The sequence below is a fragment of the Rhodnius prolixus genome, unplaced genomic scaffold, assembly GCF_049639745.1.
Source record: "Rhodnius prolixus isolate KJV_2025 unplaced genomic scaffold, Rpr scaffold_2, whole genome shotgun sequence".
NCBI classification, from domain to species: domain Eukaryota; kingdom Metazoa; phylum Arthropoda; class Insecta; order Hemiptera; family Reduviidae; genus Rhodnius; species Rhodnius prolixus.
The window spans coordinates 59,020,595-59,037,912 of NW_027411592.1; the positions used below are offsets into that span (position 1 = coordinate 59,020,595).

The 17,318-nt window shown below is 35.4% G+C and overlaps 1 long non-coding RNA gene across 1 annotated transcript in view; it reads right to left on the reverse strand.

Moving 5' to 3' along the window:
- LOC141448584 (uncharacterized) overlaps positions 1-17,318 on the reverse strand; it is a 61,966-nt gene that overhangs the window by 41,355 nt on the left and 3,293 nt on the right. The window contains exon 2 of the long non-coding RNA XR_012455143.1: positions 256-16,658. This is a non-coding gene — a long non-coding RNA (uncharacterized lncRNA). The remainder of the gene's footprint in view (positions 1-255; positions 16,659-17,318) is intronic.

The window sequence follows — 17,318 nt, forward strand, 5'->3', positions numbered from 1 at the left end:
AATAGAATGAATTGAATAATGAAAGATAGCTGAACTCTAAGGCTTAAGCGTATAAACGTATAAAATATGTATACCAGTTAATACAAAGTTTTATACACGTTAAACAAAAGAATCTGGAAGTTTTCCTGTTTTTTTTCCATTATCCGTCTGTTCGACTATCCGTCACGTGTCCGGGTCCCGGTCATGACGGATAACCGAGACACTCTACTGTAACTCAATTAAAAAAAAAAAAAAAAATTGCAATTCTTTACTTACCTAGAAAAGAGTAAGCCACTAATGGAGAGAGAATTAGCTGAGTGGTTAGAAGATACTGGCTTACAACACAGAGTTCATGGGTTCGAATCCAGCTAGTTCTGGCGCCCTTAGATTTTTTTTCTTTCTAGGAGCTACTTACAGTTCACTGTCCGGTGATGAACATTATTATGGCAGTGCACCATAAAAATGCAATAGTGATGCAAAAATAACCTCAGATATAGACGCGCCGCCGCAAATTAAATTGTAATAGAAATTAATTGCCAGCTATTTAGCTATTTAATTTAGTTTCTAAAATTATGGCCCTCCCCCATCTTTGAGACATTCCTCTCAAAACAAAAAAAAAGAAATTAAAACTCGAGAATACGACAGATGAAATCAAATGTATTTGGCAAAAGATGCGCTTAAAAAAAAACAAACTAAAAGTAGATATTATAAGATTTCTGTCCAAGTTTAATTTGATGCAGTTTGAGAGGTATTGCCAACTGTTGTATGAAATAAAAAAAAAATATACATATGTGCAAACAGTGATGACTCTTTAATTTTCTTATCTTTTATATATGAGGCCGTGGGCGGAGCATGTGTACATATATATATTTTAGGATAGTCAAATTATAAATGAATTTGGCAACATAAATCAGACATTAAAAAAAAAAAATTTCCCCAAGGTCAGTGTGGATAGAAAAAAATGCTTTTGTCAGTCTTGGGTAATTCTAAATCTTTTACCATTGAGTTAGCAGTGATCATTTTAAGAGAAGATCTTGGTTGTTTTCCGCTCTCTTGATTTACTTCCTGTCCAAGTATTGTACTACCTGTACGTATTAATACTTTCCCTTACATTGTGCGAAGGGAGTATTGTAATCGTGTAGTGGTGCACTCAACACAGAACAATTGGTGTGTGCACAACCCCACAAATATGTATAACTTCCTCTTCCCGCATGTTACGTCATTAATTTTACTTAACATGTCATTATTTATACTCGAAGAGGTAGAGGTGTAAGAGTCGTGTGAGTGTTCGCAATAGAATTATTTATAAAAACTTACCACCTTCCGACTGTTGCATAAGTTTAGCCTTGCAGACCTCTCCCTCCGCAAGTCGTCCATAGTTAGCTTTATCCTGTGCACTATTATATCATTGGGGTGTTCGTGTCTTGAGTGTGTTAGTAACTTTACCTGTTACTTGCATTATTGCATAATGCACTTCCATGGAAAAAAATAAACACCGCACGCTCTTCTTATCTGATGGTTTCATTTAAATGACCATTACTTGCGACGACAATTAAGAAGATAAATTAGGTCATCCAGCGCTTGAAGAAAGAGGCCATTCTTTACATAGTATTTATTCAATGGATAGAATAAAATTGCATTTGATTATTGCTTTGTGAATGAAAATTCTTTGAGTAATCCTTTATTCATGCCATTTCTTGATTCAAATCTGCTTAATTCATATTTTCCTTGCTTAGGGAAAAACCATCCAAATAGATCTGAAAACATTCTAAAGATTAAGCTTAGTGGTTCTGGAGGCTAAAGCTAAATTTAGCAGTTGGTGTCCTCAAAAAAATAAGTAAGTAGTAAAGTAATTGCCTATTTTTTCAGGCGGGGCTTAACGTCCAACTACCAATTAGGTGTCGTGGACGGAGGCGAATAGCAAACATACTTTACTATAAATTTCTCATATAAACCATTAAATAAAATCCAAGACCTAAGACCGGGAATCGAACCCGCTAAACCAACAATACATCTTAGCATTGCGGGTCTAGTCTCTTAACCGCTCCGGCTACCGTGGCGCCTAACCTGAAAAAATAAATATAATATAAAGCAATTATTCTGTGGAATGTAAGACGTAAAATATATAAAAGGAACAGTACAATTACAATCCAGTTGCCTTTATATTTGTACTTTAGATAATTAACTGTAACTGCATACTTCAAAAAATTTGCATCTACCTCTTAGTGGAATACTGGGTTGTTAGCAGTGAATAAGGTTGATGTCGAAGAATACAGCCACGAAAAGTACCAGATAATAAGGGCATGAATAAGAAAGGCAGAAGGGCTGAAATAGAATAAAAGATAATACTACTGACTAAGAGTTTAATGGATAGCATTAACCCTAACTCAGGAAAGAGCGCAAAATTGCAATAACTAACTGGGGTAAACTAAATATAAACTATTTCTAAAAGAATTGGCTAAACTGGATGACGAGTAGAGTGACGTCGTGAAGAGAGTGTAAGAATGAATCCTCAGGGAGTGAATGCAATTGAGTGTACCGAGCGGTATTCTGGCGTCCTTATATACTCTGATGGCTTTGGACAGCATCTATTCTGAGCCGTTCCTGGCTTCAAACTCTTCAAATCTTTCACAGCCACTTTTTCCCATCTTTGGAATTTCCTAATTCTGTAACAAGGGACAGGACACAAAGAAGCCTCTTTTGGCTGCGATGCCTTGGGGCATTGGGGTCTCGCCCCGCTTTTGTAATCCTAATTCTGTAACTCTATAGTTATATATTTATCTTATTTAATGGCTGATTTATTTATTAGTTACCAAGCTTTCGATCTAGGCACCATCTTCAAGGCTTATACTGAAAAGGTAGCTAGGTATAAAAGTGTTCTCTCGTTACAATACTGTCCATCACCGGGCAATAAGTTGTAAGAAGCTCCAAGGAAGAGAAAAGTCTAATGGCTGGATTCGAACCCAAGATCTCCGCGTTGGAATCTAGAATAAGCTAACCACTAAGCAAATCCCCACAAGAGGCTTATTGTAGACTGAGATTTAGACCAGTTTCTGCTTTACTCCTACTTTTAGAGATTAAATCATTAGGTTCATCTGCCTCGACTTGCGACATAGATTTAGTCGGATAGAGGGCGGGAACTTACTAAAAACTTCCGTCTCCTTATTGTAGGATGATAAATTACACCTTCTCAGAACCTTGTTTGATCTCTCCTTAGATACTGCTCACAGCATCCGCTAAACAATGGCAATCAGTGGCACCATTCTTCCAATGCTGCCACCTACTCATCATAATGATTAAATCAAAATATATATAAATATATATATGTATATTAAATGATCCCATTGTATGGTAAATACTGGAGATTATTAACATAACTGATGCTGTTATTATTGCAGGGCTCATCTGCAAACCCACTTGGTCTGCCGTTTGTAAGAAGTTACTGCATGCTATTTATTTGCAGCCTCCATTCCCATAATAGTTTCGACAGATTTATCTAGATAATTTTGTTAAATCATATCTAGAACTTAAAAGAGAAGTGTGCAGGATTTTGGGTTGACTAGAAGAATCAATTTAGCATAATTTAAAGTCCTGTATAATAAATACGAGGAAAATTAATGCGTACCTAAAAATTCCGTGTTTCAAAAAAAAAAATCACATCAAACATATTTTTCACTTTTTTGGGAAATTTTATACAAACTAGCTCCAACAATATTTCTATTTTCCTGAACTAGAGGTATTTTAAACATCTATTACTTTTATTTCAATGATTTGGCAAGGAAAATTGTTTTTCTAGCTTTTCTGAGTGTAACGCACATTTTTTCAGTAGTATAAAGTAGGGTTTCGGACAGTCAAGCGGCACTGAAGGCACTCTCTCCTTTCAGAACTACCTCTTCCCTGGTCTGGGAATGTAAAAAGGCCTTAGATCAACTGGCTTGGCGCAACCAAGTCCGATTGGAATGGGTGCCGAGCCATGTGGGGATCAAGGGGAATGAAATAGCTGATCAGTTGGCCAGGAATCGAGCTAGTACTCTCCTTTCATTAGCCCGGAGCCTGTCCTGGGGTATCACTAGGGGTGCAGTTCGTGCGGCTCTCAGAGATTGGATCTGGAGAACATGAAAAGAGAACTGGGTGATGCTTCCTGGGGGTCAAACACAGCAATGAGGGTTATGCCCTTGGCTGTGCAAACAAAGAACCACAAAGTGATTCTAGGTTTGGGCAGAAATCCAGATTACTCTGATCTACAGGCCTATTCACACACAGGGGCACGGTAGGTTCAGGAAGTACCTGCACAAGATAGGGCTTATTAGCTTGGGGAACCGTTGTGCAGATTGTGCCAGGAAGAGGAGGAAACGGCCTCTCACCTGTTATTCGATTGCTTTGCAATCGAGAGACTGCGCTACAGATATCTTTGGTACTTTGGGACCAAAGGAGATTATAGAGCAGAAGGAACTGGTAGGGAAAGCCTTCAACCTTCTTAGACGGGGAGGTTTCATCTACTAGACTTAAGGGAAGGCACAATAAGCCTTTTGGTAGCTGCGGTGCCGTGAGGCTTGGGTCCGGTCCCACCTTTCAAATCTAAATCTAATCTAACTGTATAGTGTTAACAAAAATTTAAATATCACAATTCAAAGTCATCAATAATTGATTTGAACTTTTTTTATATCCGAATAATAGTTCGAAATTATTTGTCGTAAGATTGCCAACTGCTATATAAACAATACGGGTTATATTATACTATCACTATAAATGTATAAAATAAAATTTCCATTTAAAAAAACTGACATTTTGTTAATTCCAGCTGTTCATTAACAAAAAAAAAAAAGTTATAACCTATTATTAAAATAAAATAAAATGGCTAAAAAAGGGCAACAAACTGCGTACGACGCAGTTGATAATCACATCCGTTCTTCACTATGCATATAAACTTTACACAGGAAATGAGACTCCACATCTGAAAACAAAATAATAATAATAATAAAAAAAACAAATCAATATTACCAACTAATGTACAAATTGTTGAAAACTAAAACATAACACTCGCTGAATGCATGTTGCATGAGATTGTCTGCAATTTCAAGTGTTGACTCGTTACTTCACTGTTTCATTTTGTAAATAAAATAATCTATCAATAAGCGCTCCTTGCGGATGAATCATCAAGCGATCGAAATCAATACGCAATATTAATGTAAACAAAAAAGAAAAGTACAGGAAATTTTTGAACATAAATTTTATTATCTCCAATGGTGGCGGGGGAGTGGGAGCTGTATTGTTTCTTGAGAGGGAATTTTTGTTTTGTTTGTACGTATTATCACGATTCATGGAGGTTATCATATTGTTATCGATAATTTTGACACGCATCTTAGCTCTTACAAAAGTGAAGTAAGAACCCCCCCCCCAAAAAAATTGTGTTATCTGACGGTTGGTTTAAGTGTTGTTTAGGGAGATACTGTTGGATTCCCACGTGTTGCAGATTCTGGGTTCGAATCCAGCAGCTGTTGGCCTATAGAATTTTTTTTTTCGCTAAGAACTTCCTACTGCTCATTTGGCCTTTATATGTCCGTAACAGAGAGAACACTGTTCAGAGGTTGGCAGAGCACTGAAAAAAAAGCTCCAGTTGCTGAATGATGTGCCCTAAAAAAAAAAAAAAAAAGTTGCGAGTTAACACGACTTCTTCCTAAAAAGTTGCGAGTTAACACGACTTCTTCCTCAAAAACTTGCGAGTTAACACGACTTTTTCCTGAAAAACTTGCGAGTTAACACGACTACTTCCTGAAAAACTTGCGAGTTAACACGACTACTTCCTGAAAAACTTGCGAGTTAACACGACTTCTTCCTAAAAAAACTTGCGAGTTAACACGACTTCTTCCTGAAAAACTTGCAAGTTAACACGTCTTCTTCCTCAAAAACCTGCGAGTTAACACGACTCTTCCTGAAAAACTTGCGAGTTAACACGACTACTTCCTGAAAAACTTGCGAGTTAACACGACTTCTTCCTCAAAAACTTGCGAGTTAACACGACTACTTCCTAAAAACTTGCGAGTTAACACGACTTCTTCCTGAAAAACTTGCGAGTTAACACTTCTTCCTCAAAAACTTGCGAGTTAACACGACTTCTTCCTAAAAACTTGCGAGTTAACACGACTTCTTTCTAAAAACTTGTGAGTTAACACGACTTCTTCCTAAAAAAACTTGCGAGTTAACACGACTTCTTCCTGAAAAACTTGCAAGTTAACACGTCTTCTTCCTCAAAAACCTGCGAGTTAACACGACTCTTCCTGAAAAACTTGCGAGTTAACACGACTACTTCCTGAAAAACTTGCGAGTTAACACGACTTCTTCCTCAAAAACTTGCGAGTTAACACGACTACTTCCTGAAAAACTTGCGAGTTAACACGACTTCTTCCTCAAAAACTTGCGAGTTAACACGACTACTTCCTAAAAACTTGCGAGTTAACACGACTTCTTCCTGAAAAACTTGCGAGTTAACACTTCTTCCTCAAAAACTTGCGAGTTAACACGACTACTTTAGAGATACATTTAAGATTGATCAAAAATCAACTTGTACTTTATGATAATAGTGGTATAAATTTAAAAAAACAAAATACAAAAAATTAATATAAAATATTTTGCAATAAAATTAAAGGAAGTTATATTGCGTAATATTATCAAATGAATTACTTTTTTTTCAATTTTTATTAATAAATACAAATGTTATTATTATTGCAAATTTCAGTTATGAACGTTTTTTTATCTAAAATGATTGTTGTCCTTGGACGTAGATAAGTACATTTCCTGGTATGGCGGCCAAGAGCAGCATTCAAATTGCAATTTACATTTATTTACTTTCAATTTTTTTTTTTTTTTAATTAAGTAAATAAGATCAAATTAATTTTTTTTTTAAATTATCAATTTTGGGGCCCCCCTCGACCTGGAATAAGTGGTTTTTAAGAAAATTGAAGTTTTGTGTGGGCGTGGTGAACGAAAGCTGTAACTTAATATTTTGATTGAATTTTACCGGAAAACGTAACTGTAACGAAGATACGTAAATATTACTTAACAGGAAGAAAAGAATTTTAATTTTTGTTGTCTTTAGGTATTTACCGCTTTAGCTCGACAATTTTGTTAAATAAAAAAAAACTGTACATTTTTTTAAGAACATTCGATCAGGCGGCTTTTCCTTTAAAGATTATAAAGTACCGCAGCGCGTCTTGCACAGGGCTAAAAAAAATAAAATAGTTGCAAAAACCATTTTAGCGAGCATGTTTATTGTATTGCTGACCGTTTTCAGTTGATATTTGCTATGTGAGGGATACAAAATTGTTGTGCATGTGTGTAATTGAAACTGTTCATGAATCGTAAAACATTTTATCGATATATATTTTGTTTCTGGGGGAAGTATGACGTCATCTTTCATCCAACAGAAATATTCTATAATTTAAAATAAGTAAATTTTTATAAGATTAAGTCGTGTGCGTGTTTGCATCATGTATTTTTATCATTAGAAATTGTACAAGTATTATTTTAAATTTGTTTATAAGATTTAAAAAAAAAAAAAATTGATAACCATTAAAACTACACATAACCTGTTGGGATTCCATGGTAACGGATTATAAACAATGAAACCTACCAAACAGCTGACAGTCAAACATGGCATCCTTGTGGTCAGGTGATAGTGAAGTTTAATCCAGTTTTACAGTTGTGTGTCTACATTGTTTTCCTAAGTCCAATTAATAAGTACCCAATTTCAATAATAAGGCATCCCTCCCTTCTTTAAAATAACTGTTTAAAAAAACAAAACAGAAGGTGTTTGGCTACACAATGTGTGGATAATGACCGCAGATTATTATTTCTCTCTATTGTTGTGTTTACTTGAAGGTAAGTTCTTGTTAACTTTATTCATTGTTAATCTTTGTATAATTTGAAACGGATGTTTTTTATTAATCTAAAAGGCAATTTGTGTATTTAACTCACTATGATTAGTTTTAACTGTAATTTTTCTTTCTTATCTATCCAAGTAACAACAGCTTAAGTTACTTCTGTGTTTAAACTGATCTACTAGTAATCTTCAACATGAAGATGTTTTTTAAACATAAATTAAAGAAAAACTAAACCTTTTTACTTGATCGAATCACAACATTTTGAAAAGAATTATTACGTCATGTTCTTGGAAAATGTTTTTGCATTTATTGCCGTTCAATTTCTTGTAGCCAATCAGTTTTTATGAAATGCTTGTACACTAATATTTGTGATCATGATTATGGATTTTGTATTATCTGTAGGTCTCGTCTAAATTGCTTCAAATTTCATCAGTGCTATTTATTGTGAATGAATGATTGAAAAATGTTGCGAGCTATTTTTCTTGATTGTCAAAAAAAAGTAAAGTAATCGCCTATTTCTTCAGGCGGGGCTTAACGTCCAACTACCAAATTAGGTGTTGTGACGGAGGCGACTAGCAAACATACTTTACTATAAATTTCTCATATAAACCATTAAATAAAATCCAAGACCTAAGACCGGGAATCGAACCCACTAAACCAACAATACATCTTAGCATTGCGGGTCTAGTCTCTTAACCGCTCCGGTTTCCGTGGCGCCTAATCTGAAAAAATAAATATAATATAAAGCAATTATTCTGTGGAATGTAAGACGTAAAATATATAAAAGGAACAGTACAATAACAATCCAGTTGCCTTTATATTTGTACTTTAGATAATTAACTGTAACTGCATACTTCAAAAAATTTGCATCTACCTCTTAGTGGAATACTGGGTTGTTAGCAGTGAATAAGGTTGATGTCGAAGAATACAGCCAGGAAAAGTACCAGATAATAAGGGCATGAATATGAATGGCAGAAGGGCTGAAATAGAATAAAAGATAATACTACTGACTAAGAGTTTAATGGATAGCGTTAACCCTAACTCAGGAACGAGCGCAAAATTGCAATAACTAACTGGGGTAAACTAAATATAAACTATTTCTAAAATTGCGACCGCTGGAACCTTAATCTCAATCTTACTAAATCTAAAGTACTGGTTTTTAAGAAAGGAGGCCGTCCAGCTGCCCGTGAGCGTTGGCTCACGCTTGGAGAATGTAAATCAGTATAAATACTTGGGAGTAACATTAACTCCACGCCTCTCTTTTAAGCCTCACTTTGATGATAAAATTTCATCCGCTAAAGCGGGAATTAATAGTATCTGGTCTCGCTTTATCTCTGAGAATGAGGTTCCATTAAGTGCCAAGTTTCAAGTCTTTAATGCAGCTTCACGTGCGGTTGTCTGTTATGGATGTCAAGTTTGGGGATGGGAAACCTAAATGCAATTGAGTGTCCCGAGCGGTATTCTGGCGTCCTTACAGGACTTTAAATTATACTAAATTGATTCTTCTAGTCAACCCAAAATCCTGCACACTTCTCTTTTAAGTTCTAGATATGATTTAACAAAATTATCTAGATAAATCTGTCGAAACTATTATGGGAATGGAGGCTACAAATAAATAGCATGCAGTAACTTCTTACAAACGGCCTTGTTTGATCTCTTAACCGCTCGGCTATCGTGGCGCCCTTTCGATTCGATTAATGGTATTTCAGTTTAACGTTTATTTTTAGAATTACTCTTAAGTTCTGTTAAGGAAGAATCATTGTGGTTGCTGATTAGTGGCAATATTTCCTAGTTTGAAGAATATAATATCAATTTGTACTGTACATACTAATCGATTGTCTCTTAACTCCACACAAATCGATAACTTTGATTTTAATAATTTACAGTCATAAAAACTTTACGTTCTGAGGAAGGAAAAAACGTGTTGGTTTTCCCCACAGTCATTTCAAGGTGTAAAGTACAAGTTATATAATGTAGATAATGTTAGTGATAAGTTTTAAAAATGTTAAGTTGATGAAAATTAGTTGTTTTTTTTTTAATAAGATCGATTACTTGATACAAAACCTGTGTTGAAGGGAAGGATGTTTGTACATTCATATTTTCCACTTTCTCTCTGGTGACAATTATTGCAGGAAGTATTATTACAAGGTTTCAGTTTTGGGGTTTCCAGTTACGGGGTATTTGAGTAGATTTCCTGCTCTAAAGCACCATTTCAGTACAATGTACTGTAGCACCCTATACCTTAAGGGGAGGAGAGTGTTCAATGTATGACTAAAATCACTCGAACCGGAATTTCCTCTTTTTTATTCAAATGGATTTTTTTTTCACTTCCTGTAAAAAATAGATGCTAGACTTTTTCAGTCAACTTTGTATTTTCAATTTCAGTCCCTCATGGGTTTATGAATTCTTTCCATTTATTATTTTCTTAAGATGGGGAAAAAAAGAGCTCGTTTTAGGGCAGCCCTTGGGAAGGTTTCCCTGTTAAAGGTTATACTTCAGCGTAATTTATGGTTTTTCCAATCTTTTTTTGTTAGAATTTAGCATGGGGGTAAAATAGGGATATTTGTGGAGTCCGAACTTTGAATGTAAGAAGTAAGAAGGCTTAAGTCGTTTTAGTGTTCATATTGGTCATTGTTTTGAATGTTTGTATTGTCTGTTCATTCCTATCTTTCCAAGAGCACATCAATATTATTTACAGTATTAGATTTCCCCACATATGGTTTCACATAGTTTAAGTCAGAGAAGGTTATGTCTTACGTCACTAGTAACAGCTGAAAGTGGAACTTTATTCTTACAGTTAATTTATTTTTTTCACGGCGTTTCATTGTCCTATTTTTGTACATAGATTTTCACTTTCTCTTAACCTTTTTTAGAAGGAAGTGTTGTGATCAATTTCTCTTATTTATTTTTCACTGTAAATTACTTTTCTTTTTTTTTTTTTTTTTAGGTTACCCTGAATTTTCCACTAAAGTTTTAAAGTTTAAAGAAATATAAAAACTGTAAGTACAGAAAAATTATTATTAGATAACCAATTGCAAATAATTTCTGTCTGTAGCTGGTTTAATTAAGTTAAAAGTTTTTACCTTGAAGTTTGTTGAGAGGATAAATATTAAAAATAAATAAATACATTTTAATAATCAGTGATACTAGTAAAAAATCTAGGTTGTACCAAGTTACTATTTTAACTAGAAAAATTATGGGTCTCTCTCTAGAAGAAGTTGTGCACTTATAAATATAGAATTTTTAAGTGTTACACGAGATTGCATCAGCTGCATTTTAGGCTAGGCTTATTTATAACTTTCGCTTCGTAGCAATTCTTTTAGCCACGAGTAAAATAACCCTGAGTTATAAATATCTCCTTAGTTCTTCATTTATTTTATGAACTCATATTGTTTAAAAATTCATTACACTGAAATACGTTTATTTGGTTAAAATTACTTCATTTTTCTTACTTCCAATGAGAAGTGGGGATTTGTGATCAATCGAGTTCATGTTTTCGTCGGCAATGCATGTTTTGACGTCACCAGTGTAAGGAATGAGTGTTCTTCAAACGTTTGTGGGTCAATTTGCAACAATTGAATTCTGTGGATCGGAAAATCGACAAATGGTCGAATTTAAATTTGGTTTAATCGATGCCCAATGTGCACTAAACAAGCTTTTCTGATATCTGCCAACCTTAAATGCTATTTTGCTTATGATTCTATCTATCCAGTGATGGCATCCTCAATTTTTTTTTAGGAACCGGTTCCATAAAGTCAAAGTGATATCTAGGAGAACCTATTTTTTTTTTAAAAATATTTTTTTTTCTATGACTTAAGGCGCATCAACATCTAAGGTTATTGGCTCCCGGAGCTTTTTTCAGTGCACTGCCGGCCCCCTCCGGAAAGTGTTCTCTCGTTTCAGACAACACTGTCCATCACCGGGACAGTGAGCTGTAAGAAGCTCCTAGGAAGAGAAAATCTAAGGGTCAGCAGCTGGATTCGAACCCGGGACCCGCGTGTCGGAAGCTAATACCCCTTCCGTAGAGAGAACCTATTCTTTATTATTTAAGAGTAAAAACCAAATCACTTACCTAGGCCTCACTTTGCATTAAAAATACCATTTTTTCACGTATAATTTGATTAGGGGCGCTAATGACTTCGGTAGTCGAAGCACCCCCAAAATCAAAATATAAAATCTTATTACAAGAATTATGTTATAGATCCACTGGAATTTGTAGTTCAATTTTGTCAGAGTCTCTAATTTCCAACTTTAGCCAAAATTTTAAATAAAATTATAGTGGGGGGAAACATGACTTCAAACCGGAACTAAATAAAAAAAAGTTACTTCTTTCAAAACTGGCTCTCACGAGCGAGAGCGATAGATAAAAATAATATGTCGATAACAAAACTAAGGAATATTTCTTTTTCTAATTTTGTTGATTCATGGAACTTCCGCTCTAACGACTTCCTCTGCGGTTTTTACACTATGGCGACACCAGATTACGGGCGCTATTGCAATTTTGTGCGGCTCCCGAACTTACATTTGCAACACTGCAGGGCGCACGATTCAAAATTGAAGTCACGAGTAATTCATTTATTTTTTTTTAATATAACCGGTTCCCTGAGGTTCCATAATTAAAAAAAAAAAAACGGTTCGCGCGAACCGGTAGGTTGCCACCACTGGTTCTATCAGTTGGTATTCAGTTAACCTTCTAATTAATTCCCAAGTCCAAGTTTATCACACTATTTGTTGGCAACAGATTTAGCATTTGTCTCGTAGTCTTCGTTTCCATTATGCACATCAATCCTCTTTACCATCTTTTCTCTTTCTTCCACAGCCTCTTCTCATTTTCAGTATCTTCCTTTGCATCACAGCATCTTTGTTCTTTTTCTGTACTCTTTCAGCCCTCTTCTTTGTGGTGGTAATCTACCTCTCAGTTCTGCTCCATTACTGTATCTTTAATTCCATTCACTCCGTTGTATTCAACTTTATTCTCTTGGTTTCTTTTTTATTCGATTCTTCGTGTTGTTGTCCCTTTCTTATTGTTATCTAATCGCTTGAACAGAATGGCGGTCAAAGGAGCAGAGAAAACAGTAGTAGCAAAGGAATAATTCTAAAGAAAGAACAAATATCGTATCATGGAGAATGAATGTATTCAAACGAAAATATATTTAGAGAACTAGGTCAGCAACTATGGGAGGACAGTGAAGCTGGAGAGAGAGGAGAACGAAACAGCCTCTTTGGACTGGGTAACGACCCGGGGGGTCAGAGGAGAGTTGTAAGCTAAAATTACAGTAAGGCACACGTAGAAAGCTTTATTTTCGCATTTGCTGTAATGCTTTCTTTTAAGTTGTAAGCCGTAAGTGGTCTTAGCAAAGATTTCATTTTGTTCGGCGAATCGGAAATCACAAGAAATTACAAACGGAAAAAGATCTGGCATAAAACGTTCACGAAACTTTTACCTTCCTTCCACATTTGAGGACCGTAAAGATTGTAACATGCTAAGCGGATTTCCTGTTGGATTATCGCAAGATGGGGGTTCTATAACCTTCTATACCCCCCCATGTTTGCTAAATCGAAAACACCCTTTTCCAGTGAGAGGGGTTGCTGTTGCTGCTGGCTGTTATGGGTCTTCACAATATATGACCACCTTCATTCATAACTAGGCTAGAAAGCGTTTGAATATACTGCACAGTAATTAGGTATTGAGAAATGGGCTGGCGATTTGAATATTTTTTTAGGACACGAGCTGTTATTGTGAGTAACCCCTATGATTTAGAGGTGGGGATTAGTCAGTCCTCTTTGCTTAATACATGCAACCCGTTTTACCTGTATAGAATTGTTGGGATCACAAATATAATATTGTAGACTGTATTAGAAGGGCGGTTCCACCAAAAAGGGGAAGGAACGCAGGCAATCCAAAATGGTTCCCATTGTTCCCTGTCCACCCCTCATCTCATGAGAGATACCGGGGCTTTAGAACAACAAATCCGGCTAAAGATTGCCGGATAACAGTACAATAAACTGATAAAGTAGCAACAGGACACTAGAGGAGCATGGCGACTCAATCGCCTCAGTGCACTGGATAAACCTAGAAAGTTCTGGAGTGAAGATTATCAGATGCTACAATCTCCGGTAGGGAATTTGTACCTTCCCGAAGAAGAGAAATCTAGTTTTCAGAATAAACGGGACACACCTCCTACAAAGTGCCGCACAGTCTCATTGGACTCCACCATCAGCCAGCGCTGATTGGCAAGGCTGGATAAGACCGCATTTGAAATGATGATACGCTAAAGTCGCATGTCCATTCAACCAACTGGCCGGGATCCGGGACCTGCTAAAACCAACTAATTACCGTTTTTGACAGGCCAAGTATTTCTTTAGCCTGACGGCTATATGTAAAAGTTCAATCTTAAATAAAAAAAAAATCAGTGATAGTTTCGCTTGCTCACTCAATACAGTTGGCTTAATTTTCTACGCTTATTCTAAAATATACAAAAAAAAGAGTTACTTATAACGGTGGCCCAGCAAATATATATGCACCAGCTTGGTAGTTACGTGTAGAATTAGCATCTTAGGTTAGTTATCTGACTAAAAGAAAACACTGTTCCTTTAAGAGAATCAAAAAATTGGAAATTAAAAAATGAATAACCAGTAATCGGATTATCAAAGTGGCACATCCTCTTTCTTCAGTAATACCTATTACAGGAAAAATGAGAATTAACATAGTGAAATTCACAATAAAAGGGAAATGAAAATAAAATTGCTTTTAACGTGATACATAAAACTTTATTGATTAAAAACACAATTCTCGTTGAACAAATGTTTTTTCTTCATTTAATACTACACAACATTTAATAATATAATAATCGATAATGAATGAGAGAATCGTTTGGGGTAAGTTTTATTAAACGTTACATAACCTCCAAGGCTATACTAGCATTTCTTGGCGATTATTTACACAAATTATAGTCATTGAGCGTTAAAAGTTTGTATTTTTTGCTAAGTGTACATGATTCCACAATTTTAACAATATATTTTACAACGTTATAGAAATGTGTAAATAACAAATGTGTTTTTGTCTGTGATCTTGGGTAATATTTTTTCTAAAACCTCTTAGGGAGAAATAACGACCCCTCCAACCTTAACAAAACGCGGTGTTTCTCTCTCTCTCTCTCATATAGTAGTAATGGCGGATCCGCGCGCCAGTTATGAGAGAATTAAGTTTAAAAGAGAGTGGGGAGGAGTTTCTGTTGAGAGGAGGAGGAGGAGAAGAGGTTAACATCAACTCAGCCATAATAGTGCAAAAAAGCGACGTTGCCAAGTCTCTCTCTCTCTCTCTTACCTCTCTCAACCATTTATATTGTGCCTTCCTCCCGCGAAGAGTGGAGTGTGTTTCCCGCGCATTCTACTACCTCTGTGGGTAAAACGTATTCTAGAGGCTCAGCATACATCCCCCCCACCAACTTGGGTAACTACTTCATTCTCCTTTTTAAACAAGAGGAGAAGGACAGAGAGAGAGAGAGAGAATGAGAAAAGAGTGTGCGTGTTTGAGTCTCTTACATCATCGACAAAGAGGGACCCAACAAGAATTGAGAAATAAAATTACCTGGCAAAACATTTTGAGGTTATTTCTAGAATATAGTGCCAAAAAAAAAAACAGTATGGCTTTCTCGCAAATATTAAATCTTTCCCCAAAAATCTCGCATCTTATTTCAGAACACTGACTTGCCTCTCCCCCCCCCCCACTACCAAAATGTCACTGCGAAAGAATGCGACACTAAGGAATGAGTCAAAAGTAGAAATTGCGGAAAAAAAGAAAAATAACCTCGCACAACACAAATTATAAAAACTTTTCCGCACTTATTTACATTGATTTTCTACAGTAATTAACGAAGAAAAAATGATCATTGATAAATGCGTGTATAAAATACAAAAATTTCATAAAAATTATTTCCCTAAATGAAGGAAACCAATTCACACCGGAAGGGGAAAATGCTCGCCAGCTCAAGTGACGCATTTTTTTTTTTTTTTTGACAACATGGCGGAAAATTAATTTTCAAGGGCGAACTATAAGTACAAGTGTGTGTATGAAAGTTTCATAAGTTTACCCCAATGAAAAAACACCGCTAGAATAAAATCGAACGATTTAAACAGAAAAAAATGTCTTATGAAAAAAGTAACAGCAATTTTTTATAATTTTCTTATAAACTATTACACTTACAAAAAAATTTTTTTCGACTTCAAGATGTATAATTTCACTATTTCCTCCATTTCCGGGGATTTTCTTGTAGAATCACTATTCACTAATGCAATTTTTTTTTTTTAACATCACGCAAAAGATCGTACATAAAAAAAAAAGTTGCTCAAACTCTTGATTAATATCCACCGGAAGTGGGAGAAACGAGGATTATTGACATCCAAAAGTAAGGTTCTTACAATGATACTTATTGAATTCCTTAATATGTATAGTTGCAGGGGGAAAGAAAAAAGAAAAAGAGATACTACAAACTAAATTAAATTTCGAACTATTAATGAGGTATATGTTAAGAACAGATATATCTAAAAGGCATAGAGAGGAAAAAATATATATGGCTGAACAACTTGATACATATAAGGTGTTCAATTCTTTAGAGACTAAAACTTATGGCGCAGTTATAAAGAAAAAAAAAAAGAAATCCATAATTTTAAGAGTGTATAAAAACTAGAACGATGGCCAATGTTGCGACGAAAGAAGAAGGGTTGGTTGTTGTTGATGATGACGGTGAAAATGACGATGAAAGAGCATGCGCAGAAGTGTCGATTGGTCCAGTGAATCTATAGGAGAGAGAAAAAGACTGACTAAACGTAAAAACGTAATTTTTCCTTTTTTTGAAAAAAAAAACCTGAGCCTAGCCCGATTCTCTCCCCGATACATCACTGAGCACTCGGCGTTTTATTATCGATATTGAGCACTTGGCGTTTATATTATCGATATTCCCCAACAAAAACAGATTAAAAGAAAATTGATGAACACTTTCAAAAAAAAAAAAAACAGGTTGACTGGACGAACATCTTGGGAGAGTATCCTTTTGTTTCCTCAAGATGTACTTTCCAAAAACTTCTGCACTATTTCTTCATATGAAAATTCACGATTAATTTTTTACTTCGGCACACCTTTCAACACTCAAAGAACACTTTTAAATTCACTTATTGTTTACTCAGAACATTGAATACGGTCAGCATTTAGTAGGCAGAAAGTTCCCTACCAAAAATGTAAAAAAAAAAAAGGAGAACACTTGCAAGCCACAAAAGCTCACCACTGACTGCATAGAAGGTCAGCATGTAAGTAAAGCCCCAAAGGATCCCCCAACGTCAGGAAAGGAAACCAACTTCTCCCACTATTCCGCAACACTGCCAATGCCATCTATCCCCACTTTAGTCCTTGATCCTTTTATTTTTATTATTTTTTTTTTCTTCTCTTTCTTTCTATTCCCC